Source organism: Meriones unguiculatus, chromosome 6 (genome assembly GCF_030254825.1).
Source record: "Meriones unguiculatus strain TT.TT164.6M chromosome 6, Bangor_MerUng_6.1, whole genome shotgun sequence".
Classification (NCBI taxonomy): domain Eukaryota; kingdom Metazoa; phylum Chordata; class Mammalia; order Rodentia; family Muridae; genus Meriones; species Meriones unguiculatus.
This window is the reverse complement of record NC_083354.1, coordinates 27374053-27401868: the sequence shown is the minus strand read 5'-3', so window position 1 is coordinate 27401868 and position 27816 is coordinate 27374053. Positions and strand designations below refer to the sequence as shown.

The following is a 27816-nucleotide window of genomic DNA, read 5'->3' as shown; positions in this document are numbered from 1 at the left end:
CTGGGACTCCCAGCCTCAGGCACCCTTGTGCTCATGGATCAAACTGGGAAAGTGATTGGGACACGGACGCTTGCGGCTCCAGCCCGGAGACCCAAAGCCCGCGTTACCCGGGATTTCTTCCGAGTTCTGGCTGGGTAGCCGTGAGTGGACCCGACCGATTCCCACACCATGGGAGCCTCCCCTCACCTGGGAAACACGGTTGATGTAGTTTCAGGGCCCAGAGTTCAGTCTCCTGGTCTCTGCACGGCGAGTGCTTCTCAAACGCTGTGCTCTCCCGGCGCCGCCATCTTGGCTCCACCACAATTATTTCTTTTTAGTCCCTTTGTTTTGACATATGGGGCAGGGGTATGAGTGTGTGTATTCCCATGTCCATGTGGAAGTCAGACGACAACTTGTGGGTGTCAGTTCTCTTCTTTCCATGTCCTGGGTTTAGCTGCAAGTGTTTTTACCCTCTGAGCCACCTCATGGGACCGAAATTCATGTTCTTTATAGCAAAGCATTACTATCACCATTATCTATTTTCCTTTCTCTTTTAGAAGATGGCCGAGCACGGGGGAGGCCTCTGAGGAGCCAGATACTGAGTTTGATTATGATCATCTCCATGAGCTCTCTGCTCTTTTCGATGTGGATGCAGTGCAGCTGGCCAAGAGCCATGAAGAAGAAGAAGAGCACAAAGAACGAATGAAAATGGAGAAAGTTTTTAACTCACAGATGCGCAGTGAAGTCAGGAGATTAAAGACTTTTGTGACCTATGACCCATATAGGTCATGGGCGCCTCAGGACATGGCAGCTTCTGGGTTTTACCTTACTGGGGTGAAACTTGGGGTGCAGTGTTTTGCTGTAGCTTAATCCTCTTTCACACTAGCCTCAGGAAAGTTTCCATAGAAATCCACAAGAAATTTCGTCCAGAATGTGAGTTCCTGTTGGGCAAAGATGTTGGTAACATTGGCAAGTATGACATAAGGGTGAAGAGTCCAGAGAAGATGCTAAGAGACGGCAAAGCACAGTACCAAGAAGAGGAGGCAAGGCTGGAGTCCTTTGAGAAGTGGCCGTTTTATGCCCATAGGATCTCACCACGTGGACTCTCCACAGCCGGCTTTGTCTTTACAGGTAATTAACTGGGTCCCATTTTGTGAGGTTTTCTGTGGTGGTTAAGGGTTAGGTTCCATTTTGTGGGCAGTATTTTGCTAATGAACTGTTACATTAGACATAATGTGTATTTCATTACATTTCAACTTTAATAACTTTGCTTCTGCTTTAGTGCACATTTAATGAAACATCTATTGCTATAGATATGTATGTATAAGCATACACACATGCACACACATATGTGTGTAAAGTAAAACGTGGCTTTTCTTTACATATAGACTTTAAGAGTACCGGCAGTGGGCTGAGTGTGTAGCTGAGTGCTAGATCACCTAGGTAGGACCTCCAAAGCCCTGGGCTGTGTCTATGGAGGATGGTCATGACTGGGATGGGAGGTCCAGAGCTCAGAAGAGGTCATTTAGGGCAGTGGGATGTGGCCAGGGATTCTGCCAGAGAGGACATGGAAGAGCAAGCATGCTGGGGTCTGTGTTGCTCTGGTTCAGTATGATCAGCTCCAAGACACACCTGGTGCCATCACTTCCCTGCATCTGTAGGTGAAAGGGACACTGTGCAGTGCTTCTCCTGCAGTGGATGCCTGGGAAACTGGGAAGAAGGAGACAATCCCTGGAAGGAGCATGCCAAGTGGTTCCCCAAGTAAGTGGATCGTATTTCTTGATTAAACTTTTTAATATTTTACAGAGCAAAATAAACCTAGAGATAACAGAGCCACATTATTGGGGTATTCCCTTGAGTTCTGATCTTCCTCCTATACTATACGGGGTCACCCCAGAACTTTTTAAGTGGTCACATAGTGATAAATTTGAATCACACAAACTTAGCTTTTTCTTCTATTTTTAAAGGGTTTTTTTTTTTTTTTTTTTTGCTGGATTATTGAGTGATTTTATTGGCTTGATCCATAAAGGATATTTTTAATACATTCTTAGATTTTTTAATCAATCTTGTAACCACTACTTTTTTTTTAGCCTTTCTTTGTCTAATTTTTAATTTTTATATTAATTAGTTTATTTACTTTGTATCCCTGCTGTAGCCCCCTTCCTCATACCCTCCCAAGCCCACTCTCCCTCCCTCCTTTCCTCCCTGTCCCTCTCTAAGTCCATGATAGGGAGGTACTCCTCCCCTTCCATCTGACCCTAGCTTATCAGGTCTCATCAGGACTGGCTGCAATGTCCTCCTCTGTGCCCTAACAAAGCTGCTCCTCCCTAGGTGGGTGTGTGGGGTTGTCAAAGAGCCAGCCATTGAGTTCATGTCAGAGACAGTCCCTGTTCTCCTTACTAGGGAAATCCACTTGGATGCTAAGCTGCCATGGGCTACGTCTGAGCAGGGGTTCTAGGTTATATCCATGAATGGTCCTTGGTTGGAGAATCAGTCTCAGACAAGATTCCTGTGTATAGATATATGTGGTTCTTTTGGTGCTTCCATCCTCTCCAGGTCATACTAACTCCCTCTTCTTAAATATGATTCTCTGGACTCTGCCCAAGGTTCAGTTATGAGTCTCAGCATCTGCTTTGATACACTGCTAGGTAGAGTCTTTCAGAGCTCCTCTATAGTATGCTTATGTCCTGTTTCTTGTTTCTCCTACTTCCAATGTCCATCCCATTTGTCTTTCTAAGTGAGGTTTGATCATCTTACCCTGGAACGTCCTTCTTGTTTAGCTTCTTTAGGTGTACAGATTTTAGTATGTTTGTCCTATCTTATAAGCTTACTAGTCACTTATAAGTGAGTATATACCATTTGTGTCTTTCTGCTTCTGGGATACCTAACTCAGGATGATCTTTTCTAGATCACTATTTGCCTGCAAATTTCATGATTTCCTTGTTTTTAATTGCTGAGTAGCATTCCATTGTGTAAATGCACCACAATTTCTGTATCCATTCCTCCGTTGAGGGACATCTGGGATGTCTCTAGGTTCTGGCTATTATAAATAAAGCTGCTACAAACATGGTTGAGCAAATGTCCTTGTTTTGTACTTGAGCATCTTTGATATATGCCTAGGAGTGGTGTAGCTGAATCTTGAGGAAGCACTATTCCTAATTGTCTGAGAAAGCACCAGACTGATCTCCTAAGTGGTTGTACAAGTTACATTTCCACCAGCAATGGAGAAGGGTTCCTCTTTCTCCACATGTTCTCTAGCATGTGTTGTCACTTGAGATTTTGATCTTAGCCATTCTGATGGGTGTTAGGTGAAATCTCAGGATCTTTTTGATTTGCATATTCCTGATGGCCAAGGAAGTTGAATGTTACTTTAGGTGTTTCTCTGCCATTCTATAGTCCTCTACACAGAATTCTCTCCTTAGCTCCTTTTTGTTTACTTGATTTGTTGCTTTTTAACTTCTTTATTTCTTTATATATTCTGGATATTGGTCCTCTGTCAGATATAGGGATGGTGAAGATCCTTTACCAGTCTGTAGGCTGTCGTTTTTTTTTTTTTTTTTTCTGATGACAGTGTCCTTTGCTCTACAGAAGCTTTTTAGTTTGATGAGATCCCATTTATTGATTGTTGCTCTTAGAGCCTGTGCTGTTGATGTTCTGTTCAGGATATCTGGGTTCTGTGCCAATGAGTTCTAGGTTCTTCCCCACTTTTTCTTCTAACCGATTTAGTGTGTCTGGTTTTATGTTGAGGTCTTTGATCCACTTGAACTTTAGTGTTGTTCAGGGTGATAAACATGGATCTATTTTAATTTTTCTGAATATAGACATCCATTTGGACCAGCATCATTTGTTGAAGATGATGTATTTTTTCCATTGAATGGTTTTGGCTTCTTTGTCAAAAAATATCAAGTATCCATAAGTGTATGGATTTATTTCTGGGTCTTCTATTTGGTTCCATTGATCCACCATTCTGTTTCTATGCCAATACCATGCAGTTTTTATTACAATTGCTGTGTAGTTGAGATCAGGAATGGAGATACCTGCATATGATCTGTTGTTATACAGGATCATTTTGGAGATTCTAGGTTTTTTATTTTTCCATATGAAGTGGAGAATTTTTCTTTCAAGGTCTATAAAGAATTATGTTGATATTTGGATAGGAATTGCATTGAATCTGTATATTGCTTTTGGCAGGATGGCCATTTTCACTATGTTAATCCTACTGATGCATGAGCATGTGAGATCTTTCCATCTTCTGATATCCTCTTTAATTTCTTTCTTTAGAGACTTGAAGTTTTTTTTCAAACAGGTCTTTCACTTGCTTGGTTAAAATCACACCGAGGTACTTTATGTTTATAGTGGTTGTCATGAAGGATGTTGTTTCCCTTGTTTCTTTCTCGGCCCTTTCATCTTTGGTATACAGGAGGGCTTAAGAGTTTTTGAGTTAATTTTGTATTCAGCCACTTTGCTGAAGGTGTTTATCAGCTGAAGGAGTTCTCTGGTTGAATTTTTGGGGTCATTCATGTATACTATCATATCATTGGTGAATAGTGATATTTGAGTTCTTCCTTTCTGATTTATATTCCTTTGATCTCCTTTTGTTGTCTTATTGTTCTAACTAGGACTTCAAGTATAATGTTGAAGCGATATGGAGAGAATGGACAGCCTTGCCTTGGCCCTGATTTCAGTGGGATTGATTTAAGTTTCTCTCTGTTTAGTTTGATGTTGGCTGTAGGCTTGCTCTATATTGCCTTTATTATGTTTAAGTATGTACCTTGTATCCTTGGTCTCTCCAAGACTTTAATCATGAATGGGTTTTGGATTTTGTCAAATGCTTTTTCAACATCTAAGGACTTTATCATGTGGTTTTTCTCATTCAGTTTGTTTATATTGTGGATTACATTGATGGATTTCGGTATATTGAACCACCCTTGCATTCCTGGGATGAAACCTACTTGGTCATGGTGGATGATATTTTTTTTTGTGTTCTTGGATTCGGTTTGCAAGTATTTTATTGAGTAGTTTTACATCAATGTTCACAAGAGAGACAGGTCTGAAATTCTCTTTTTTTGTTGGGTCTTTGTGTGGTTTAGGTATCAAGGTGACTGTGGCTTCATAGAATGAGTTTGGTCATGTTCCTTCTGTTTCTATTTTGTCAAATAGTTTGAAGAGAATTGGAGTTAGCTCTTCCCTGAAGGTCTGGTAGAATTCTGCACTGAAAACATCTGGCCCTGGCTTTTTTTTGGAAGTGAGACTGTTGATGACTGCTTCTGTTTCCTTGGGCCATAGAGGACTTTTCAATCATTCTGCCTGATCTCTACTTAACTTTGGTAAGTGCAATCTATCAAGAAAATTGTCCATTTCATTTAGATTTTCAAATTTTGTTGCATATAGGCTTTTGTAGTCAGACCTAATGATTGTTTGGATTTCTTCAGTGCCTGTTGTTATGTCCCTCTTTTAGGTTCTCTCTTCCTTTTAGTTAGCTTGGCTAAGGGTTTGTCTATCTTGTTGATTTTCTTAAAGAATCAGCTCTTGGTTTCATTGATTCTTTGAATTGTTATATTTGTTTCCAATTTATTGATTTCTGACCTTAGCTTGAATATTTCCAGATGTCTACTGGTGTGTTTGCTTCTCTCTTTTTTTTTTTTCCTAGGGCTTTCAGGTAAGCTATTAAGTTGCTTGTATAGGATGTTTCAAATTTTTTCTTGCAGGCACTTAGTGCTATGAACTTTCCTCTCGGCAACTGCTTTCATTGTGTCCCATAAGTTTGGGTATGTTTTACCTTCATTTTCATTGAATTCTACGAAGTCTTTGATTTCTTTCTTTATTTCTTCCCTGACCCAGCTGTCATTGAATACGGAGTTGTTTGGTTTTCATGAATGTGTAGGCTTTTTGCTATTTCTGTTGTTGTTGAGGTCCAGCTTTATTCCATGGTGATCAGACGGGGTACAAGGGATTATTTCAATCTTCTTGTATCAGTTGAGGCTTGCTTTGTGACCAACTATATGGTTTATTTTGGAGAAGGTTCCATGAGGTGCTCAAAGAAGGTATACTGTTTTGAATTTGGGTGAAAAGTTCTGTAGACATCTATTAGGTCCATTTGATTTAGGAGCTCTGTAAGTGCCCGTATTTCCCTATTTAGCTTCTGTCTGGATGATCTGTCCCTTGGTGAGAGTGGAGTGTTGAAGTCTCCCACTATTAAGGTGTTGGGATGGATGAGTGATTTCAGCTTTAGTAATGTTTCATCATTTACAAATGTAGGTGGTCTTGTATTTGGGGCATAGATGTTCAAAATTGTGATGTCCTTCTGGTGGATTTTTCCTTTGCTGAGAATGAAGTGCTCCTCCTCATCTTTTTTGATTAATTTTGTTTGAAAGTCTATTTTATTAGGTATTAGGATAGTTACCCCCAGCTTGTTTTCTGGGTCCATTTGCTTGAAAAAACATTTTTCTAGCCCCTTACTCTGAGGTAGTGTTTATCTCGGTTGCAGAGGTGTGTTTCTTGGATACAGCAGAATGTTATATCCTGTTTCTGCAACCACCCTGTTAGTCTGTGTCTTTTTATTGAAGATTTGAGTCCATTGATGTTGATGGATAATAGTGACCAATGACTGCTAGTTCCTTTTATTGTGGAGTTGGTGGACTTACTGTGATTCATTGATTTTTTTCTTGTAATTTTTGTTGGGAAATTATCTGTATCCTATGTTTTCTTGAGTGTAGTGTATTCATTGGATTGGAGTTTTCCTTCTAATATCTCCTGTAGGGCTAGCTTCCTGTGAAGATATTGCTTAAATTTTGTTTTGTCATGGAATGGTTTGTTTTCTCTGTCTATGTTGATTGAAAGCTTTGCTGGGTATAGTATTCTGGGTTGGCATCTGTGGTCCCATGAAGTGTGCATGACATCTGCCCAGGCCCTTCTGGCTTTCATAGTTTCTGATAAGAAGTCTTGTGTGTTTCTGATAGGTCTACCTTTATATGTTACTTGGCCTTTTTCTCTTGTTGCTTTTAGTATATTTTCTTTGTTCTGTAGATTCAGTGTTCTGACTATGATGTGACATGAGGAATTTCTTTTCTGGTCTAGTCTATTTGGTGTTCTATAGGCCTCTTATATGTTTATGGACATCTCTTTTTTTAAGTTGGGAAATTTTTCTTCTTTGATTTTCTTGAAGATATTTTTTGGAACTTGGAACCTGGTATGGACTTTTTTTTGTCTATTCTTATTATTCTTTGAATTCGCCCCTCTTCACAAGAAAATCATAACAATCAAAAAAAAAACTAGTATGACCAAAAAAAAAAAAAAAAAAAAAAGAGTGTGTTTTGTGTTGGCAAGTATTCCTGGGCATAGGCCTGCCCTGAAGTCTGTGATTATACCCAGTGACACTCCACTGGAGACTGATTGTCCCCTCATCAGCAGAGATCAGTTGGAAATAGCTTCTTGGTTAGGGTCCTTGTGTCCACTTCCCTGCTCATTGCTGGGTCTCCATCTGGTTGGAACCTACTCAGGTCTTGTGTTTGCAAGTATTTTTCCTGACAGTATTAGTAATGTATAAAGTCCAATAGTTTGAGAGGTTTTATTAAACGGTCTTTGCAGTGTAGAACATCTCTGTTTATAGAGTTTTTTTTAATAAAGAAAATTTTCTTTTATTTAAATTCATTTGCATTACATCATAAGGGTGACCCTTCCCTCCTCTCCTTCCAATCTCCTCTCCCCCTCCTTCCTTCTTCCCCTCTCCCTTTTCTTCCAGAAAATGAGAGTCCTCTTCCCTTTTATCAGCCCTCCCAAAGACATCAAGTCACATCAGGACTGAGCATATCCTCATCCACTGAGGCCAGGAAATGCAGTCCTGCCATGGGGAGCTGATCCGAACCAGTCCATGTTAGAAGTTTTCTGTGTGTGTGTGTGTGTGTGTGTTTGTGTGTGTGTTTTATTGATTCTAATTCTGTTTTTATGCCTTGCACCATTTCCTTCACCTTTTTGAAGGTAGATTCCTGTCTCTGTATGATGGCCTCAATTTCTTTGGTTCGTTTCCTCTCTGTATTCCAGTAATTGTGCCTCTACTTGTGCCTCTTTTTGTTTGGCTATATTTGACTGTGTTTCTTTGAGAGCTTTGTTCATTTCCTCTTTATTTGCCTCCACTTGTGTGGCCAATTCTTTGAGACGTCTTCATTTCCTCTTTAACTGTCTCTATTTGTATGGTATTTCTCTGAGAGATCTGTTTGTTTCCTCTTTATGTGCTTCTAATAACTGGATAAGCATAGCTTTACAGTCATTTTTCTGTTTCAGATGGATTGGATAGCCATTGATTTGGGTGGTTGCTGGTGAAGCCATAATGTCCTGATTTTTGTTGGATGTGTTCTTTCGCCAACCTCTGGCCATTTGCTTATCTGTAACTGTCACTGTTTCTTCCTGGATTCTGCAGTTCAGACTGTACAGTCTTTCTCTGGAGTCTGGAGAATTCTTCAGGAAGATGAGAGAGGTCCAGTGGTTTCAGCATGTGCATTGGTGTTTCAGCTGTACCTGTGGGAGGAAAGTCCGAGGGCACAGCAGGACAAGTTCGGGCAAGGGTGTGTGTTTGCACATGGCCGGAAGTGTACCTTAAGTATACAGGGTGGTAGATAATGTAGAAGCCTTGAGTGTGTGGGAGGGGTGCTGCCTTGCAGGCGCCAAAGGGGTTGCAGGCACTGAAAGTGTCACACAGGCTGGTGATAATTGCTTATGAAAATTCCCAAAGTACCTCAGTGGCCTACAGGCTACTGGTATCTGGCTCTGTCTGAGCTCCAGATGTTATTTGCCTGAACTCCACTGGTGGACCCCGCAGAGCAGGGGCTTCAATGTCCCAAGAATCCTTCTGTTTCCCATAGTGGATGGATGGGTGGGAGGGATCTGATGACCAGCTGCTATCTTAGAAGGACCCTGGATCTGGGACTCTGCAGGGACTTTAGGTCACACTCTCTCTCTAGCAGGTCAATTCGGCAAGCACCTTGGTACCCCTGCTCTCTACTCCCAGGTTTGAACCTGCTGTGTCAAACATGGGAGGATGAGCTCCATCAGCTCAGTGGTGCTGGAACCATTGAACTAGGGAGTCCAGCTGCAGCCTCAGAATGGGAGGCTGGTCCAGGTGCCTGCTGGGAAGTCCTGGGGGACCACAACAGTGGTCCACAGACCTAGGTGGCCTGGTACCTGGTGTACCTGGTTTTTTTGGTGGCTCTATGGCCGGTTATCCGCCACTGAGGGGTTGGGCGGCCCATACAGTCACTGGCTAGCTGGCCCTGCAGAGTCTGTACAGCTGCTTGCAGACCCAGGACCTGGGATCAGGAAGGCTGGACCTTGGATCTGGGACTTGCAAGGTGGGTAATTCTGGCAGCCACGCAGCTGAGGAGATAGGAGCTCTGCCTCTGCTGTCTCAATCCCCAGGCAGAGAGTTCTGTGCTGAGAATCTCTGACACTGTGGGCCAACTCCGAGGGGAGGGAGGCCCAAAAAAACGGAAGTGCAAAGGGTTCAAAAGTTCGCTTCTCTCTGTCCCCAGAGAAGTCCTCAGGTGACTTGAATCTAAAGGTCTCAACTCATGTGATGCCCCCTCTTGTTCAGGAAGCCTCATTGTCGATTTTCAGGCTTTAGCTGCCCCTCCACTCACCAATTTTGGACTTTCAGGTCCTCAGCCTCTCAGATACTCTGCCGCTGGTCACTGTCATCTTGGATCCCCCTTGGGGTGTTGGGTTTTGTCAAAGGCATTTTCACCATCTAATGAGATGATGATGAGATTTTTTTTTTCTTCCTTCAGTTTGTTTATATGGTGGGTTAGGTAGATGGATTTTTATATGTTGAACCATCCCTGCATTTCTGGGATGAAGTCTGCTTGATCATGGTGGATGATATTACTGATGTGTTTTTTGATTCAGTTTAAGTATTTTATTGAGTATTTTTGAATCAATGTTCATAAAGGAGATTGATCTGAAATTCTCTGTTGGGTCTTTTTGTGGTTTCAGTATCAGGGTAACTGTGGTCTCATAGAATGAGTTTGGCAATGTTCCTTCTGTTTCTATTTTGTGAAGTAGTTTGAGGAGTGTTGGTACTAGTTCTTCTTTGCAAGTCTGTTAAAATTTAGGCTAAAACCATCTGGTCCAGGGCTCTTTTTGGTCAGGAGGCTTTTGATGATTGCTTCTATTTCCTTAGTGGTTATAGGACTATTTAAATTGTTAACCTGATCTTGATTTTACTTTGATAAGTATCATCCATTTCATTTAGATTTTCCAATTTTGTAGCATACAGGTTTGGAAGTATGATCTAATGATACTTTGGATTTCCTTGGTATCTGTTGTTATAGCCCCTTTTTCATTTCTGATTTTATTAATTTGGATACTCTCCCTCTGTCTTTTAGTTAGTTTGGCTAAGGGTTTGTCTATCTTGTTGATTTTTCTCAAAGAATCAGCTCTTGTTTTGTTGATTTTCTGTATTGTTCTCTTTGTTTCTAGGTTATTGATTTTATCTGAGTTGGATTATTTCCTGATGCCTACTCCTTTTGGGTGTGTTTGCTTCCATTTTTCTAGAGCCTTCAATTGTGCTATTAAGTTGTTTGTATAAGCTCTCTACATTTCTTTATGAAGGCACATAGTGCTATGAACTTTCCTCTTAGTACTTCTTTCATTGTGTCCCATAAGTTTAGGTATGTTGTGCTTTCAATTTCATTGAATTCTGGAAAGCGTTTAATTTCTTTATTTCCTCCTTGACCCAGTAGTCATTAGCTAGAGAGTTGTTCAATTTCTGTGAGTTTGTAGGCGTTGTATTTTTATCTGTTATTGTTGAAGTCTAGCTTTAATCCATGGTAGTCTGATAGAATACAAGTTGTCATTTCAATTTTCTTAGATTTGTTGAGGCTTGCTTTGTATTTGAGTATGTGATCAGTTTTGAAGAAGATTCCAAGAGGTGCTGAGAAGAAGGCATATTCTTTGGTGTTTGAGTGAAATGGTCTGTGGATCTCTGTTAGGTCCAATTGACTCATAACATCAATTAGTTTCATTATTTCTCTGTTTAGTTACTGTCTCAATGATCTGTCTTTGGTGAGAGAGATGTGTTGAAGTCCTCCCACTGTTAACGTGTGGGGTTCAACCTGTGATTTAAGCTTTAGTAATGTTTCTTTTATGACTGTGGGTGCTCTTGCATTTTGGGTATATATGTTCAGAAATGAAATATAATCTTGGTTGATTTTTCCTTGGATGAGTATGAAGTGCCCTTTCTGATCTCTTTTAAATAATTTTGGATGAAACTTTATTTTACTAGATATTAGAATAGCCACTCCAGCTTTCTTCTGTGACCATTTACTTGGAAAACCTTTTTCCAGCCCTTTATTCTGAGGTAATGTCTATCATTGTTGCTGAGGTGTGTTTCTTGTTAGCCACTGAATGATGGCTCCTGTTTACACATCCATTCTGTTAGCATGTGTTTGTGAGTGTGTGTGTGTTTAACAGGGAGTTGAGGCCATTGATGTTGAGAGAGATTGATGACCACTGGCTGTTGATTCCCATTATTTTGATGGTGGTGGTGGTGTTTGTGGTGCTGTGTGTGTGTGTGTGTGTGTGTGTGTGTGTGTGTGTGTGTGTGTATGTGCCCCTTCCCTGTTTTGGTTTATTGTTGTGGGGTTATTTGTTTCCTGTGTTTTTCTGGGTGTGATTAGCCTGCTGGGGTTGCAGTTTTCCCTCTGTACTTTTCCTTCTGTAGGGCAGGGTTTGTGGTTAGATATTGTTTAAATTTGTTTTTGTTAAAGAATATCTTGCTTTCTCCCTCTATGGTGATTAACATTTTGCTGGACATATTAGTCACAGCTGACATATGTGGTGTCTTAGTGTCTGTAAGATAGCTGCTCAAGCCCTTCTTGCTTTTAGAGTTTCTGGTGAGAAGTCAGATTTAATTCTGCCTTTTAATGTGACTTGGCCTTTTTCCTTTTCAGCTTTCAACATTCTATTTTGTTCTGTACATTTAGTGTTTTGATTATTATGTGATGGGAGGATTTTTTTTTTCTGGTCCAGTCTATTTGGTGTTCTGTAGGCTTGTATATTTATAGGCACCTCTTTCTTTATGTTCGGGAAGTTTTATTCTATGATTTTGTTGAAAATATTTTCTGGGCCAGGGAGCTTGGAGTCTTCTCCTTCGATTCCTATTATTCTTAGGGTTGGTCTTTTGCTATTGTCTCAGATTTCATAGATGTTTTGTGTCAGGAATATTTTATATTTAACATTTTCTTTGGCTGATGAATCAATTTCTTCAATAGTATCTTCTACAGCAGAGATTCTCTCTTCCATCTCTTATATTCTGTTGGTGATGCTTTTGTCTGTAGTTTCTGTTCTCTTTCCTAGGTTTTCCATCTTCAGGATTGCCTCAGATTGTGTTTTCTTTATTGCTTCTGTTTCCCTTTTTAGGTCTTGGACAGTTTTATCCTTTTCCTTCCCCCATTTGGCTGTTTTTGTTTTTTCTTCTGTGTTTCTCTGAGGGGTTTATTCAATTCTTTTACCTGTTTGATTGTATTTTCCTGAATTTCTTTTGAGGGATTTATTTACTTCTTTTAAGGCCTTAATCATTTGTTTTCACAACATCAGATTTAAGATTGTTTTCTTGTGCTTATGGTGTGATAGTATCCTCAGGGCTTGCTGTGGTAGGATACTTGGGTTTTGGTGATGTCACATGGCCCTGGGATTTGTTGCTTGTGTTCTTGCACTGATTCTTAGTCATTTGGTTGACTTTGGTATTAGCAGGCCTGGTGGTCTCTGATGGTAGCAGGTCTCTGGAGTTATAGGTGGAGATCTTGGACCCAGATGGCCTCATTCTTATGCTGTTCCTGCTGCTCTTTGATCCATGCTGGTCTGCTACTCCCTGATCCTTGATGCTGCTCTCTGATCAATGCTGATCTCCAAGGCCACAGATTGGAGCATGTCCCGGGAAATGGCACAGGCCAGGGAAACTGAGGTTTAGGGCTCACAGGGAAGTGGAGCTCAAGCACTCTGGGCAGAACTCATTACTATTGCTGGCAGGCCAGTAGATGGGGAAGGGTGGGGGAGGTTTCACCTGTTGGTCCCTGATCTGTGCTGGTCTCTAGGGCTGCAGATTGATGCGTGTCCTGGGAAATGGTACAGCCCCAGGAACTTGGAGTATATTTTAATTATATTTTTAATTATAGATGTGAATTTCTTCAAAGTAAGAAATCGTCAGAGGAAATTGCCCAATATATTCAAAGCTACGAGGGATTTGTTCATGTGACGGTAATTTACAAGTGCCAACTCTTTCTAATAGCCTATGTTTGTTACCTAATAATATGTGATTCATCAGGGTGATGTTCATTTTTGTTTGTTTGTTTCCCAAATACTCTGTGTTTCTCTTCCTTTCTCTTGTCATTGTCCTGCCTCTTCTCTGCAGAGAGTAAACAAAACTCTTGCCTTGTGAAGCTGGAACCACTTAGACAGTTTCCAGGCTGGCTTTGGGTTGCTTCTGCTGTCTCCTTCATCTTCCTTCTGAGTGAGGCCACTAACTACTCTAGTTACCTCCTGCTGCCTCCATCTGGATGTCTGACTCAATCTTCTGACCTGATACATGGCAGAGGCTGGGCACTCAAAGCTGGCTCCTGAACCTGGTTATTTACACCCTTAAACTAGTAAGGACATTCTAGTGGCAAGCAGTGGGAACCCACCTCAAACTGGAGCCAAAGGAGACTATATTGTGTTCCTGGGCATGGGTTGACAGTTGGGGTGCAGTTTTCTCACAGGGAGAGCTGCTTGGTTGGAGAGGTTCTTCTGAGCGAGGCTCCCTTCCCATGACTCAGTTCCTTATGAGTAAAAAAATACACCTCTGTGTGTAACTGCAGTTCTGTGGTTGAGCAGGGTTTGTGGTAAGTGTGACCCTGAGAAAGCTTCCATTTCACTGATGTTAGGCACTGCATAAAAGTTTACAAGATCAATAGAAATCAAACCAAAATTAAAGGGCTGCTTTGCTCAAATTCTGCTGCTCGAATGAAAATTCACTTCAGTTTGGGAAGACCTTAAGTTGCAGGCCACAGATAGATGGATATCTTGTAAGTCAGCCAATCAGGCAGTAACCTGTATTTCTTTTCCTCAGGGAGAACATTTTGTGAATTCCTGGGTCAGAAGAGAATTACCTATGGTATCAGGTAAAATCTCAGGCATATTCGAAAGTCTTTTTTTTGTTCTTTCTTTTTGTGTTTCTCTCTCTCTCTCTCTCTCTCTCTCTCTCTCTCTCTTTCTCTCTGTCTGTCTGTTTCTCAGGCTCTGTCTCTCTGTCTCTCTGTCTCTCTCTTTCTGTGTGTACACGCTGCACATATACAGGTGCTTTTGGAAGCCAGACAAGGGCATCAGATCCCTTCGAGGTTGAGTAACAGGCATTTGTGAGCTGTCTGATGTGGGTGCTGGGAACCAAATTCAGGTCCCCTGAAAGAGTAGAAAATGCTTTTAACCACTGAGCCATCTCTTCAGCCCTCATTAACTTTCTTCAAAAAGTATTTTTATAAATGATTTCTCCATCATGGAATGACTTTGTTTTTTTTTTTGTTTGTTTGTTTGTTTGTTTGTTTGTTTTTACTTCATTGCTGGGAGAGATGGCTGAGCAGTTAATGTACTTGGCATTCCTGGGAAGGACTCGGGTTAGGTTCCCAGCACCCTGTAGTAGCTGACACCTCTGCAAGTCTAGTTCCAGAGAATCCAATACAGTCCTCTGACCTCCTTGGCCACTGCACACATGTGGTACAGCCAAACATGCAGACAGAACACCTACATCAAAAATAAAAATAAGTGAATCCTTAAAAGTAAATCTTTAAAAAATTGACACCCAGCCAGTCACTGTGGCACATGCCTGTAATCCCAGCATTCAGGGAGGCAGAGGCAGGTGGTTCTTTGAGTTTGAAACCTGCCTGGTCTACAAAACTAATCCAGGACAGACAAGTCTACACGAAGAAACCCTGTCTCTAAATCAAAGGAAAACAAATCCCAATTTACACTCAGTTATATCTATAACGAATATGTGTATGCATGGGTCCATGTGTGAAGGTCGGAAGCCAGAGGACAACATAGGAGTTGCTTCTCTCCTTCTGCCATGAGGGTTCCAGGGATTAATTTAAAGTTTGTCGGGCTCAGCAGCAAGCATCTGTACCGTGGAGCCATGAAATGGCTTACTGTTTAGCGTAGGTGAACACAGCTAAGTGTGGTAGGGTGGGTGCTGTCATGGATGCTTCTTTAAAACAGCTAACATTTTGGATAACATGTTTTGGAAGCATTTTTGAGCATCTCTCCTGTTCCAGGCTGGCCTCAAATGCAAATGAATTTTGAACTTTTGTTTTTCCTGCTGAGTGCTGAGACAGAGCTTCTTGGGTGCTGGTGATGGAACTGAGGACTTCCTGAAAGCTAGGAGAGCATGCTACCAACTGAGCTACATTCCCAGTCCCCAAAAGCATTCTTAAGTGACATAGTGTGCTGTTAAGAAATTAAGGAATATTCACATTAAAATGATGTGACAGGCCTAAGGATATTACTCACTTGCCTAGAATGAACAAGGTCTTTGTGTTTCATGCCAACATCCAAAGGAAAACAAAACCTTAATGTTAAGAATCTAGCTCCTTGTAGGGCATCCATATCGCAAGTAGGACAGGCTCTGAGTTCAGTCCCAGCAGAGGTCAGAGACATGGGAACATGGGGTAGTGTTGAGGTGAAAACATTCGTAATAGAGTAAAAATTCTATGGTCACATGAGTGTGCTTCTCCCTGTATTTCCTGCTCTTAGAAGGTGGAATGAGGTGCCCATGACCATGTAGGACTATGATAACAGGTTAGAGGCCAGTATGGGCTGCATGAGGTTAGTGCCATGTAGAGAGGTCCATGCCTGTAATCCCAGCACTAAGAAAGCTGAGGCAGAAATATGATGAGTTTAAGGATAGCTTAGCTTAGCCTACATGGCAAAGCATTGTGTCTCATCCCCCAAATAAGCAGGAGGTGAAGGGATGTCTCAGATGTTATGAGTATTTGTTGTTCTTGTGGAGGACTCAGGCTCAGTTCGAAGTGTCTCCAAGGTAGTGGCTTACAACAACTTCTAACTTCGTCTTGAGGGGATGTAACATCCTCTCTGTCCACCTGGGGCCCCAGCCAACCTGTGGTATACATACATGCTTCCTGTAGGCAAAACACTCACACACACATTCATAATCGAGTGAGTGTACACACACACATATCTACAAACAGAGCAAGAGAGAGAGAGAGAGATGGCATCCTTCTGGCTGGAAACACCTTTTTTCAGTAACTTGCTAAATAACAAATACAAAGGGAAAAAGAAGACACAGACAAGGTTTGTTCTCTTGGTCTTTGAATGCACAGCTGTGTCTTTGGCCACAAATGCAAGAGACTACAAAAAAAAAAAAAAGAAAAAGAAAAAGAAAAAAAAAAAAAAAACTGATATTGTCACCATGGGGAATGGACTGTCAAAAAGGCCTGATCATGAATACAACTATAGCAAAACTGGAAGAGTCTACAGTGTTACCCAGCATGCTCTTTTTTATTAAAGAAGCAAGTCATGAGCAGGATTCCTGGGAAGAGAATCACTGAAAGTATTTATCTGATTAGGAACTCTAAGGGTCAGGGATGGGGCAGTAAGTGCAGGGTGCTTTCCTTGCAAACACAAAGCTTTGCATTCTTTTTCCAGAAACCATGTGACAAAGCCAGGTGTTACTGTTGTGCATGTGTAATCTCAGGGCTGAGGAAGCAGGGAAAGATGGAATCCTGGGGTTCTTCAACCACACCAGGGAAGTGAAAGCCCCTCTGACAAGGGAGACACAGTGAAGGTTGTCCTCTGACTTCCACAGATATCTGAACAATATACCTGCACGTATACCTGCACACACATGAACACACACAGAACTCTAAGTCCTGAGACAGCTTCCTAATATAGGTGAAGAAAACGATCAGATAAAGAAGGAAGCCAAATTAAGACACAAGTGCCAGCCTGCTCCAACCATAGAAACATACTTGTGAGAACTAAGAAAAATAGTAGAGCAGGCCAATCAGTTCATGTCAGAGGCAGTCCCTTTTCCCATTACTATGGAACCCACTTCGACACTGAACTGCCATGGGCTACATCTGTGCAGGGGTTCTAGGTTATCTCCATGCATGGTACTTGGTTGGAGTATGAGTCACAGGAAAGACCCCTGTGCTCAGATTTTTTGGTTCTGTTGCTCTCCTTGTGGAGTTCCTGTCCTCTCCAGATCTTACTATTTCCCACTTCTTTCATAAGATTTCATGCACTCTGCCCAACAGTTGGCCATAAGTCTCAGCATCTGCTTTGATAATCTGCAGGGCAGAGCCTTTCAGAGGCCCTCTGTGGTTGGCTCCTAACTTGTTTCCTGTGTTCTTCTTCTTCTGATGTCCATCCTCTTTGCCTTTCGGGATGGAGATTGAGCATTATAGCCAGAGTCCTCCCTCTTGATTAGTTTCTTTAGGTGTACAGATTCTAGTAGGTGCTCTTTGATCACCTCCCTCTGAGAGGGAAGTGGCCTTACTAGGCCACAGAGGAAGACAACGCAGCCACTCCTGATGAGATCTGATAGACTAGCATCAGAAGGAAGGAGAAGAGGACCTCCTCTATCAGTGGACTTGGGGAGGGGCATATGTGGAGAAGAGGGAGGGAAGGTGGGAATGGGAGGGGAGGAAGGTGGGGTTTATGGGGGGATATAAAGTGAATAAAATATAATTAATAAAAATTAAAAAAATTACTTACATAGGATACATTGTTGAAAAAAAGAAAAACAGTAGAATCTATTTGCTACGACTTTCTGGCTTCTATTAAGTCAAAAGTCAGTAAAAGTTTCTAGACACTAAAGATAGTTTTCTGGTTAAATTAAAGTGTAGTATTCCAAATGCCAAAGAAATACTTAAAGCAAAAGGAAAAAAAGGGGGGAATCTAGCATTATGTGTGAACACAACAGAATTTCATCTTGAGAAACTTGTCAGACCAAGGTTGGGACACTTTAATTTTCAAGTCCTCACAGTGTGGAGAAGACCAGTGGCCCAGGGCCAGGATGAGTGATCTTCCCAGTGTGGTGATCTCAAAGAGCAAGCCATGAAAATGACTGTTTTTAAGAAAACCACAGAAGAAATGACCTTTCTCAGATCTTCACACTGACTCTGGAAATAGGAATCTCCTCTCAATATTCTTCTATCATGATGCTAGATGAGCAGGGGACAGTCTTAAGTTACATTTTAACACACTGACCATGCACAGAAATGAATAGAATGAATGCAATACCCCGGTGTTTACCACTCTGCTCCAGCAGTTCTAACATGGTATTTCTTGTACCTCTTATTTCTCCCTGCTCTTCTAAACACCCTCAATTATTCTGACACAAGCACAGATCATGACATCATTCCACCTATACACAAACCTAACTTGAACTTTGTTTTCAAAGCCTGCTCTTCTCACCCACATCTTTTCCCCAAGCTTACTGCAATGACAGCGTCTTTGCTTATGAAGACTTGAGGAAGGACACTTTTAAGGACTGGCCCCATGAGTCACCTGAGGCTGTTGAAGCTCTCGTCACAGCAGGCCTTTTCTACACAGGTCAGTCGGGTTTTTTCCCCTTTAATTGTACGTTTCTGTGTGTGAGTGTTGCCTGCATGTAAGTATGGTTGCCACATGCCTTCCTGGTGCCCTCAGAGGCTAGCCAGGTTGTTGGATCCTGGAACTGGAGATATAGTTGCCTTGAGCCAGCATGTGGTGCTGGAAAGAAACCTGACTCCTTTGCAAGAGCAGACAGTGCTCTTTATGCTGAGCATCTCTTTAGCACATGAGTCAGAATTTTGTGTCTGACAAGTAGTCTAATCCCAGACTTGCACTTTTCTTTATTTTCATTTGTCATAGAACTCTTTGGGGCCTCATAAGACCTTCAGCTTTCCATAGTTCCCTTGGTGCTCAGCCTCTGAGCTTGGGGATCCTGAGGTCACTTCATCTGACAGGCCTATTCCACTGGCACTAAACTCACCACCTGGTCTTAACGCATTGTCTTCTCTTGCCAGCCTTGCCTGAGTGTCACAGATGAAGTACTCCTATTTCTAGGGGAGGAGAGCTGGCAATAATGTGAGCAGAGACAGGGATTCTTCATAATCTGCCTTGCATAGAGGCTCCTAAGTTTGCTCTTCCATCCTGCCCCAGCGACAAGTATATTCTTCCAATATACTCTGTAAGCAATTGCTTGTTGGTTGCCTATGTCTGTGAATGCCCCGTATGTCATCATTGTCCAGAACAGACAGAAATCTCTGCCCTCATGGAGCTGCTACTGCAGATCCTGATGGCAAATCTTTCAGGATCATGGTTTGGGAGAGGTTCATCAAAGCACAGGGTGCACAGGAACCTTCAGCGACTATTGCTGACTGTTGCTGACCACCCCATGGAAGGACCAAGAGTCTTGTGTGAACTCTTGTCTCCTGTGTGTGGTATTGCCACATAATCCAACTGGAGGAGCAAGCAGGATTTCACTAGTGAAATCTGGAGTCGAATTCTTGTGAGTTGACAGGTGTATGTGCTGTTGAGCTGACCCCATCTCCTTTTACTAGGCAAAAAGGACCTTGTCCGATGTTTTTCCTGTGGAGGATGTATGGAGAAGTGGGAGGAAGGTGACGACCTATTAGCAGACCACACCAAGTTTTTCCCAAAGTGAGCAAAGTAAATTCTCTTGACTTTGAACTCACTTCATCTATTATCCCCTCACTGTCCAGGTTTGTTATCTGTGGGTAGTGTCTGCTCACTCTCTGGTTCCCACTGCGAAGGATACATCCACGTATCTTTATTTCTTTCCCCCCTTGATACTCTCCCTGTCTAGCTTTTTTCTCATTATAGTAAGATCATAGTTTTTGTTGTTTCTATGTACACACTTTTAAAAACAGGATCTGTGTAGCACAGACTGTCATAACAATTCTATTGAGTGGAACTTGATCTCATGATCCTCCTGCCTCAGCCACCTAAGCCCACTGCAGAGGCCACATCATGTCTGCCAGGTCTAGGCCTTTCTGATTTTTTTTGAGTACAAACTAGGTTTTTTTTCCACCTCCTTTTAGAATACTTTATGGGTTTCTCTTTCTATTGTCTAAGATTTCCTCAGTGGTTTTCTTTTTCTAGGGTTGGGAGTAAAAGCACTGATTTGAGCACACCAGGCAATCACTTTAATATAGAGCTACTCTGACTCCTTTTCTGTCAGTCTTCAAACGTATTTTTATTCGTCTTCTACATAAGAAAACCCTAGTAATGTCCACTTACACAATGAAATTCGTTATTATGTAGTAATTAGAATTTTCAAAGATAAATATCAATATGCATAGATTGAAAAGTGGGTATTTCTGGGCAAGGTGGTTGACACATGAAGTCCTAGCTCTCAGGAAGCTGCATGAAGAAAAACGTAGTTTTGTTTTATATTAAATACTTTGATATGAATTACCCTAAAGTTGATCTGTTTTGAAATCCAGCACTTGTAATTAAGAAACAAGAGTCTTTTGATCTGTTTTCCCTTGGAAGGCAGGAAAATCTGCAACTGTGTTGGTACCTCAGCAGTTTGTGTTCAGGTCCACCAGTGTGTTTTCTTTCCATCCAAAACATACCTAAAAGTGCTCTAAATTGATTTAAGTTTAATTATTAACATTTAAATGTAAAGGTTTAAATAACCATCTGGTCTTGAGATAGGATGATAATAGTATCTGAATCACTTAAAATATTCCTTAAAAATGTTTTCTTAGTGTGAATTAATACATACAATAACATTGCATATATATGTATATTATGTTTTACATATATGTTATATATATTACAGTTTACTACAATCATGCTCACCACTGTCCTCCCATTACCTTCTTTTATCTCTCTTTAGCTCTTCTCAGGTCTTTTTCTTCTAAAATCACATGTTTTGTGCCCTCCCAGGGAGATAGCAAGATTTATCCTGGTTTTAAAGAAATAAATAAATACACAGAATATTTCTATTTAATTTGGAAGTTAGAAGAGATACAGCAGTGCTCACTTTTTCTTTTTCTTTTACTTTTTAAAGTATTTGACTTTTGGGTGTTTTGTCTGCATGTATATCTGTGCACTGCTTGCATGCCTGGTGCCCACAGAGTTCAGAATGGGGGCATCAAATATCCTAGAACTGAGTTACAGGAGGCCGTGAACTGCCTGATATGGGTGTTGGGAAGAAAACCTGAGTCCTCCCGGGAGTAGTAACTGTTCTCCCACTGAGACATTTTAGGCCCCACTTTTTTTCTTTTTTCTTTAGGAGTATGTAGAAAATAGTTGAGAATGCCAGGGCCTTCGTCTCAATCCCTGTGTGGCAAGGAGGGAGAGAATTTGGTTGTACTTAAAGCTTGTTCTAGAATCTATCAACAAACTTTGTTTTATTTTAATTAAAACTAGCATATGTAATGCATATCTACTGTACTTACGTATCTGGTTGAAAGGACAATAACAATAAATCCTGGGAGCTGAGTGCTAAAGTCAAGAAGTCAAGGTCTCTCAATGCCTTAGAGGCCACTGTGCCACTCCCTTGTCCTGGTTGATGCTGTCCTCCTCTTCCAGGGGGAAACACAGTCCTGATTTTCAGCTACTGTCCTTTTACCAAACACACACACAGACACAATCACACACACACACACACACACACACACACACACACACACATCTACATAAAACTTCAGCTTTGCCTGTTCTTCTTCAGTCGTTTGTTGGTTCTTTTTATTTTAGTTCTATGTGTGTTGTGTGTGTGTGAAAGGGGACAGGAGGTTGAATCCAGAGTGCCATGAGTGAGAAGCAGCACTTTGCCACTGAACTACTGCTCCAGCCCTCACTTGTTTTAAGACAGAATTCTAGTATGTCTACAGAGTGAGTCCCAGAAAGCCAGGACTACACAGAGAAACCCTATTTCAGAAAAAAAAAAAACAACAATTAAAAAATGTACTGTGTAGCTGATCTTGATTTGCAGTGTAGCTGAGATTTCCCCTGAACTCACATCTTGCCTTACTCTCATGAATACTAGATGCACAGCCATGTGCTACCATAATTGACTGGTTTGCCTACTTTGTTTGTTGGAGGGGGGGTGTCAACTGGTAGAGAGGTGTTTGAGACAGAGCACCAGATAACCCGGGATGGCCTCAAACTCACTATTTAGGGAGAATGGCCTTAAACTAATCCAACTGCCTCCACATCCCAAGTGCTCGATGACAGGTATGCTCCACTACACCCAACATTTTTTTTGTTTTTTAGCTTATTCATTTTTATTTTATACATTGGTGTTTCATCTGCATGTGTGAGGAAGTCAGATCCCATGAAATAAGAGCTATAGACTGTTGTGAGCTGTCATGTGGGTGCTGGGAATTGAGCCCTGGTTTCTGGAAGAGCAGCCAGTGCTCTTGACCACTGAGCTATCTCTTTAGCCCCACCTTTTGTTTAGATAGACAATAGCAAGATGTAAACTGACAACTGGCAACAATGACCATATCCTTTCATCCATGTTTCTCTCTAGGACACCCCAGGGCTCTCAGTTGCTAATGGGAGTCTGGAATGAACATAAATTCAGACCTTAACAAGAACAGAATTCCAGAGACTTATAACAAGGTCAAAGTGCAGACAGTATGTCACATGGATTGTTCATTCCTAAGGAGGACACTTCCTCCTCCCAAACTCAGAAGACATCGCAGAAGAGGGGCCCAAGTGGTCATAAGACCCAGAGGTTGTAGAGGACAGCTTGGGTTTGTCTTGTTTGGTACACAGCAGTGTCCTTCCTCAGGAACTCACAGTTGCTGTGGTTGCCTATCCATGCAAGCCTGTGCCAAATCCAGACAAGCCAAGCCCCACCTCTAGGAGGGGAGCTGTTGACACTTGTATTTGCTAGAGTCATTCTTCTTCATACTATGGGCCTTGAGGTTTCCTGAGCTCTGCTGGATGGCCCCGTGTCCACTCACCCATGAGCAGCACTAATTGAATTCATTAAAAGAGGATACAAAGCTGGGAGGTGACCTGACTTGAGGAGGAGTCTAGTGAAACTGAAGAAAGGCAGTGGGGGTTGATATAATCCACATACATTGTACATATTTCTGTGATTTCCAAAGAATAAAATACATTTTCAAAAAGAACAGGCTTCCAAACCGTGGCTCAGAATGCTCTGCCACTTGATCAGTGTTTATGGATGAATGAGAGCAACAGAGAGTGGTGTGCAGAGGAGATAATTGGCGAGGAAGAGAGGAGTGAGTCAGGAGAGGTGCTCAGGGGAATTTTGCAGTTCTGATTGACTAGCAAGGAGATTGCTTCTTTATTACACAGGTTTCAGGGATCAAAGACAGACTAATGACAGACTAACCTGTCCAAGAAGTGCAGATGATTTCTTTGATTTTTCATTACGAAGTGTTACACCTTCAGTCATGATTAGAAAATATAAACAGAATATATTTGTGCTTAGTATAAGCCTTATAACTCCAAGTTATAGAATCTAAAGATTGTCTTATCCAAAGCAAACACATTTCTTATATAACAGCCTACTTTTAGGCTGGCAGAATTTGTAGTTTTAAGGCACTCCAGACAAACAGAAAACACCTGAACTTTATTTTTTTTTTTTATGAAGGGCAAATATTAATACCTAACTCCTTTTACTACTTGTGTCATCATCTACACTATAAAGTAGGAACAAGTTATTTTAGTCAATCTATCTCATTTACTGAGTTCTCTTCCTCCAGGGGTGTACCCTCTATGACCCCTTATCTTTAAACTATATTTTTCAGAGAGTTCTAAGAGTATTGTAAAGGGAGGCCTTGAATCTGTTACCTGGTTTTCTGGCCAGTCAGAGTTTGTCCTTGTCTTTGTTTCCCCTGCAGCAGTTATTCTGTTTGAGTTTGCTTAAGGGCAAATATCCACAAAAGATTCCTGTAGTAATGGCCTCATAAACGAATTTCTAGTTTACGTGCTAATCTGTGCTCAATGATCTCCAAAGCATAAGGAAACCTTCACAACAGTGGCCAGATAATGTAATTTTTCTAAAAGAAAATAACTCAGACATAATTTTCTTGGAAAAAGAGAGAAAAAAATTATAATGCATAAAGGATTCCCCCTCCCCCAAATAAAACACATAGAGCCTAAAAACCTGCAAAAGAGGGAAAGAATGAAAATGATTGCAGCATTTGGCTCACCTATGCTAGAGCCATGTCAAACAGCTGTGCTGGCTTCATGGCTTTTCCTGTTTCCAATGGATATGGCTGTGCCGTGAGATGCTCCCAGAGCCTTGGTGTGAGATTGACATAGACATCTCATTTATTGCTGAGCACTTGATCATCAATTATTACCTAGCCAAGGATCAAAGCAGCAGCATTCTTTGCACAGGAACATAAATATTTAGAAGGCAATTTGACAGGATGTCCATTAAGCCAGACAGCATTAGTAGACCCTGCCCTGATAAGACCTATATAGACTCTCTGGGCCATGTGCTTTTGACCAGGGTTAGTTTAGGTTTTTGTTTCCTTTAGTTTAGGTTTAGTTTCTTTAGTTTAGGTTTTGTTTTCTTTCATTTTGTCTCACTGTGTTGCCCTTTCTGTTCTGACCTTGCTATTGTAGATCAGTCTGGCCTTTGATCCAGAGATCCACCTGTCTTTGATACCCAAGTGCTGAGATTTGCAGGCCTGCACCACCACACCCAACTTGACCTGGTTTAGAGAATCTGTGAAGCAGCCTCAAGCCCAATTCAAAAGCAGTTGGTTATCCCAAAAGATTCAGGCCACTCTTCACTGTTGGCCTCATCTTGTCTGGAATGATAGTGATGTGGTAGAATGCAGGTGGCCCTCCTCCCCCAGCAGACTGCAAAGCCTCTTCCAGTACTGTGACAGGGAGACAGCAGGGAGGAAATTCTGAGTCAGTTCCAGCTTGATTCCTCTCTATCCTGAAAGCAACATGCTCTGCGTATTCAGAAATAGGTCTGTAGTTCTGTCCAACTTATTTTTGTGAGACAGGTCTCTCACTAAACCTGGAGCTGGCCAATGAGACTTACTGGCTTGTCATTGAGCCCCTACGGTCTTCCTTCTCTCCTTCTCTGGCAATAAGATTACACTGTCCCTATTGCCTCCATGTTACACAGGTGCTCGAGATCTGAGCCCAGTCTCCATGTTTACCCAGCAAGCATTAAATTTTTATTTAACTGTGTGATATCTATGTTTTTATTCTTAATATGAATTTTATGTAGTTGACACACTCAGATCTTGTGGGTTTGTTTCTGACAGTTTGACAAGAGTTGAAATGGTTAAAAATTATTGTTATCTAAATTCTTAATTGTACACTTTGTTTAGTATGTTTTAATGTCCTTTGTTGTTCTTTTTCCATGACTCTATAGTTTTCTCATATTTTAATCTGTGAATTTTTATTTATTTTTTACCTTGTTCACTTAGGTAAAGTGTATTTGTGTGTGCACTATCTGTTCTATATAGGGCCAAAGGGAGACAGGGAGTCTCCTCTCCTTTATGTCACCCTCTTGTTCCCTTGAAGAAGGGTCTCTCTCTGAACCTGTTAGCATCTAGCGAGCCCTAGTTATTCCCTTGCCTCTGAACCCACAGTGCTGTGTCACTATTTTCTATTCTTTAAGATTATTTTAGCTGATTTCACAGACAGGCACTGACTCTGTTCTCATCCCAACACATTCCCCAAATATCCTCACCATTACTTTACAAACCACATGCATTGGTTATTGGAACCCAGAGACTGAAGGTTATACATGATGCAAGACTGACAGAATCACTGAGAATGTTCACTTTCTGCCTTATTCCTGGTCCTGAATCTTCATGTTCTCCATAAAGCTAATGCAGACACTTAACTGCACAGAACCATGTCATGACTTTTCTCTTCTCTGCGTAGTTGTGTATTTCTTCAAAACCTGAAGTCCTCTGCAGAAGTGATTCCAGCCCTTGAAAGCCACCATGCACTTCTGGAAGCCATGGTAATGAGCCCCACTCCTTCTCTGACTCAGCAACACATGATTGTGGGGTTGAGCTGTGATTGTCAACTATAAATGTACCATAATTAGAAAGAGTCCAGGAGAATCTAAGAAGCAACTGTCACATGATAGCTATAGATGGGGCTTCACAGTGAACAGTGAGCCCTTCTCCCTGAAGAAGCAGATGCTTGAGACCCTTTTAGACTTCGACTTGATTAAAATGCAGACTAAACACATTTCATCTGCCCTTTTGCTGCAGGCAGTAGGCTTGACTTTCTGCTAGAACTTTTGAAACTTAAAGTCACGTGTCATTTTCCTTAGTTGGACTTTTCCTTGAGACAGATTTTCAGTTTGTAGCATAGGCTGATCTTGCAGTTTGTATGGAGCCAAACCTGACCTGGAACTTGTGATCTCTGCCTCAGCCTTAAAAATGCTATGGTTCCAACTGTCTTCACCCAAGTCGAGCTGATTTGACTTTTGATGTTGTTTCTTATATTGAAACCAAGACCCTTTTTGTGCTACACAATAACTCTGGACTGAGACATATTTCTGGCCAGTGAATGTGCTTTATAAACAAAACCAAATGCCAAGTAATAAATCCGGAAATCTATTTTTGCAACAGAAGACAAAACTGTCAATCCAATGGGCATACCAACTGCTGCATGCCACAGTTGTTTGGTAGATGTGCTATGATTGCTCCCCACAAAGCAAAAGCAAATCTGGGAATCATGGCTCATGTCTACAATATAGCATTCTGGAAGCTGAGGCAAAAAGATGGCTGTGAGTTCAAGATCAGCCTGGATTATACTATAAAACCCCATCTCTAAAAACAAAATAAAGCAAAAAAAAAAAATCCTGACAGGAAACAAACCAGAAAAAAAATGAAGAAAACAGGGTGAAAACTGAAAAGATAATCAACTCTGGGTTGATGTGATATGTGCACAATATTTGCGAATTTCAAAATGACATTGCATGGTCTGGAAACATGGTAGAATACGTCCCACAAAGATAGAATGAAGTCTAGAAGACTTTGGGTTCTCAATGATAACATGTCTCACTATCTTACAAATCTCAATTTAATAAAGGATTTCTCTTTCAAAGGAAATCACAACTGAAAGCAATCATGAGGACCCAGTTCATTCCACCGAGGCTGGTAGGAACATGAAAGCACATGGGATTCTGAGTATTTGTACATTGGACAGGAAAGCATATTTCTAATTGTCTGGAAAACTCCTAGAGGAGAACACTGAGGTAAAGGGAGCTGTGGGTGAGAGAGTCAGTGCTCCTGTGGCATCTTGAGAGTGAATGCAGGACTACAGACAGCAGTCCTCATGCCAGATCCAAAGCAGCCAGTGTTAAAGGCATCGTGCAGCAGGCTGGTTTCCTGAGATCCTAAAGGGAAATTAGGGTGCCAGGATATCCAACTCCCTGTCAAATGAGAGGCCTTAGACATAATACCCCACATTCTGATGCTATGGAAAGATCTGAGAGGGTCTTAGGGTATGGAGGGGGTCATGGGAAGGAGAGGAGAGTCCTAATCCACTCTTAGCAGACAATCAATGCAATCAGAGAGATATGAAGGTACACCTTCCTCTGCCTCCCTTCTCTCCACAGGCTTGGCTCTGAGGGAAGCCAGTGGTTTCAAGAGGCAAAGAGTCTGAGTGAGCAGCTTTGAGGTGCCTACCCCAAAGCCACTTTCTGCCACATAAATTTGCCAGAGTTGTGCTCCAGCCAAGGCACTGACCACTTGCTTGGCTGTGATGTGTCCATCATTGCAAAGCACATTAGCAGGCCAGTGCAAGGGGCCCTGACAATCCCCGAGGTCTTTGCCAATCTCAGCTCGGTCATGTGTGTGGAGGGGG

The 27816-nt window shown here is 41.5% G+C and overlaps 1 pseudogene; it reads left to right on the top strand.

Annotated features, from left to right (window-relative positions):
- The first annotated feature begins 681 nt into the window (after nucleotides 1-681).
- Nucleotides 682-27816, top strand: part of LOC110543464 (baculoviral IAP repeat-containing protein 1b-like) — a 67060-nt pseudogene continuing 39925 nt past the window's right edge.